The sequence below is a fragment of the Nicotiana tomentosiformis genome, chromosome 10 (genome assembly GCF_000390325.3).
Source record: "Nicotiana tomentosiformis chromosome 10, ASM39032v3, whole genome shotgun sequence".
Classification (NCBI taxonomy): Eukaryota; Viridiplantae; Streptophyta; class Magnoliopsida; order Solanales; family Solanaceae; genus Nicotiana; species Nicotiana tomentosiformis.
The window spans coordinates 79,443,977-79,447,758 of NC_090821.1; the positions used below are offsets into that span (position 1 = coordinate 79,443,977).

Here is a 3,782-nt window from a genome sequence, read left to right on the forward strand (position 1 = left end):
TGTACAGATGGCCACAGGTTGGCAATATGATACCGGTTAGCTACCGGGAGAGACCGTCATTACTAGAATTTGGTTGGGTATGTCATGCATTTGCATCAATATATATATGTATTCACGACATACGATTACACGAGCATACCATGCATATTTTATTACTATGAGGTCGGATGTCGGCCATGGAGGCTATCAGAGTTTCAGTGTCAGGTGGTATCTTTATTACCATTTTACATCAGCTGTGTATGATTCTACTTTCTGCCTTACATACCAGTACATTTTTATTCGTACTGATGTCTCGTTGCCTGGGGACACTGCATTTTTGTTTCGTGTGTGCAGGTCCAGGTAGGGACTCTAATCGACCCCTCCGCTAGGATTTGGGGTTCAGCTGTGAGTTGGTAAGCTCCACCTCTTCCTGGAGCTTTCATAGGATGGTTACTTTTGTTGTACAGTTTGGGTATAGTTGGGGCCTTATCCCGACAGTGCTTATGATACTCTTAGAGGCTATTATGGACACAGTATTCTGGGTTTCTTTTTGCTGCTTTCAGTCTCCAGCCCATAGGCTTGGCATGTATATATAGGTGTGTAGGCATGTATGTCTTCAGTCGCGGCCTCGTCGGCCAGCTAGTATTTTATTATTTTGGCTTGTCTACCTATGTTTATATGGCTTATTGTTATTCATGTCATTACCTTACGGTCCAGGCTTACTATTTCAGATGTTGTGCTGTCCGATCTGTTGGGCCCCCAGTCTAGTTAGCTAGTATGTTTAGTGGCTAACTCGATCGAATACAGTATCGAGTGTCAGTCGTGCCTCCCCTAGTTTGGGGCGTGACAACACCATATTCAAGGGGAGGTGCCAAAGTGCATGCTATTTTCCGATGACATAGTTCTGATTAATGAGTCGTAAGCCGGTGTTAACGAGAGGCTAGAGGTTTGGAGACAGGCTCTTGAGTCTAAGGGTTTCAAGTCGAGCAGGACGAAGACGGAATACCTGGAGTGTAAATTCAGTGCTGAGCCAGGGAAAGTGGGTGTGGATGTGAGGCTTGAATCACAGGTCATCCCGAGTAGATGCAGCTTCAACTACCTTGGTTCGGTTATCCAGGGGGGAGGGGAGATCGATGAGGATGTCACACACCATATTAGGGTAGGATGGATGAAGTGGAGGTTAGCATCTGGAGTCTTGTGTGACAAGATAGTGCCACCAATACTCAAAGGTAAGTTCTATAAAGCGGTGGTTAGACCAGCCATGTTGTATGGGACTGAGTGTTGGCCCGTTAAGAACTCACATATCCAGAAGATAAAAGTAGCAGAAATGAGGATGTTGAGGTGGATATGCGGGCATACTAGGATAGATAAGATTAGGAATGATGTTATTCGGGAGAAGGTACACGTGGCTCCCATTGATGACAAGATGCAGGAAGCGAGGCTTAGATGGTTCAGACATGTTCAAAGGAGAAGTCATGATGCTCCGGTACGGAGGTGTGAGCGGCTGGTTGTGGAGGAAACGAGAAGAGGTAGAGGGCGACCTAAGAAGTATTGGGGAGAGGTAATCAGACAGGATATGGCAAGGCTCCAGATTTCCGAGGACATGACACTTGATAGAAAGATGTGGAGGTCGAGTATTAGAGTTGTAGGTTAGGAGGTAGTTGAGTCTTGACTTACTTCGTACCATTGTGGGACTGGCCACGTAGGGTTTTTGTCTAGGGTAGCTAGTGACAATGTTGTGTTTTACTACTTCGCTTTTCAGTGCATGTCCTATTTACTAGCTATCGTTTTTGCTTTGCATCTTTCTTTTTCATTTCATGGTGTTCTTATTTTTTCTATGATTGTTGTGGTGATACTAATGTTGTCTCTTCTTATCGTTTTGTCTTTTTATTTTCTTGAGCCGAGGGTCTTTCGGAAATAGTCTCTGTACTTATTTGGGGTAGGGGTAAGGTCTGCGTACACACTACCCTCCCCAAACCCCATTAGTGGAATTCTACTGGGTTATTGTTGTTGTTAATATAACACACTAAATCCCCAATCTCTAAGACTCTAGAAGGGCAGCACCCCACCCCTTCTTCACCAAAATCAGCTGACACACCACCTTGAATCTCCTAAGAGAAAGAGATCAGCCGGACAACCTAACAAAAGGAGAGAACGGCAATTTGGGGAAACAGTAAGCGAAAAAGCAGGGGGGGAACGAGCACAAACAGAGTGAAAGGAAAAGAGTAAAAAACGAAGGGTCTTTATGTATGTGGGTATATTTCCATCTTCCAAAAATTGGATTGAAGTATGCAATGATATAAATCTTGAAGGGTTTAGTACCAATACTCGTAAATTGCTTGGAAATAGTGACATCCAATCTTCCTTGCTCTCGCTTCTGCATAGTTTTCAGCCACACTTTTGGCTCTAACAACAAATTTTGTCCATTAAGCTCACTTCGATCTCCCTTAATTCCCTTGTTCGCTGATTTTCGAGAGATTTGAATTCAAAGTGGAGTTGACAGTAGATCTGAAGCCGTCACGACCCTGGTTCACTGCACCAAATAAGTTCCGGTTCGAGGTCGAGGTTGCTGTTTGGAGGTTTTTGGTCGCGGTCTAGTTGTTTTTCGGCTGAAAGTTTGTTGTCGATTTCTAAGCTTTGCTCTATCGGTTAGTCACTCTGTTCAAATTTTGATTTGGAGTTTTATCCCATCAATATTAAAAGAAGTTTTTCCTTATTACTCTAAAAGTTCCAATTTCTGTTTCTATTCAGTGATTATTGTCGATGTATCTGTTGACTGTGGCTTGCTTTGATGACGTGAGTAAATGTTAACGTTCTTATAGCATGTTTAGTGAATTGTACACTTTATCATGTCTTATTGATCTTTTATTGAGATGGCAATTATTTATTATTAAATTTTATTAGTTTTATTATTACGTTGAAGTGTTGAATAGAATTTTCATTTCAAGAATGTTGGACTATTTTGATTTAGTCAAATTTGGTTAAGGACTTGAAACCGACGGGAACAATAATGTGAGGTGACCCAATTTCTTTTAGGCGCGTTAATTAAATAAATCATCGTGATTATGGGTACGGTTCTCGTGGCATGGTCACGATACATAAATTCTAATTCGAGTGTGTGTTTCACGTGACTCGACCAGAACTTCAAATAATAATAAAAATTAACATGTAAATCGGGGGTGCATTTCACGTGGCACGATTGGCAATGTGTACACAAACAAACGAGTGCGCGACATTGCGACTTATTCAAATAAATTCCATAAACACTAAAAGGCGATTAAATTAATTGAAATCGGTTAGAAAGTAAAAATGCACAATAGGTTTCAAATATGTATTAAATTAGATAATTAGGCCAATTATTAACAGTTGAGCGACCGTGCTAAAACCACGGAACTCGGGAGTGCCTCAAACCTTCTCCCGGGTTAACAGAATTTCTTATCCGGTCTTCTGTGTTCACAGACCATAAATAAGAGTCAATTTTCTCGATTTGGGATTTTAAATTTTAAGATAAACCGGTGACTTGGGACACCATAAATTATTCCAAGTGACGACTCTGAATTAAATAAACAATCTCATTTCGAATATTGTCACTTTAATTGAAAAAACTCCTTATCCATCGGGAAAAAATGAGGTGTGACACAAATTATTTGAGTTATCTTCGTTAATAAAAGTATTTTATGTTATTTGTTTGTTTTCAGTATTAGGCTATAGAAATAACAATAATGTTCGTAAGATACTCCCATTGAAATTCTTAGAAATTACAATAAGGTATATGAGGATTTCTATTGGCAAGATTTCTTCCT

General features: G+C 40.6%; 1 long non-coding RNA gene across 1 annotated transcript; it reads left to right on the top strand.

The window, feature by feature from the left end:
* Positions 1-2,014: 2,014 nt before the first annotated feature.
* Positions 2,015-3,479, top strand: LOC138900484 (uncharacterized). Its single transcript, XR_011411533.1, has 2 exons — positions 2,015-2,594; positions 3,300-3,479. It is a non-coding gene; the product is annotated as an uncharacterized lncRNA (long non-coding RNA).
* Positions 3,480-3,782: the final 303 nt, after the last annotated feature.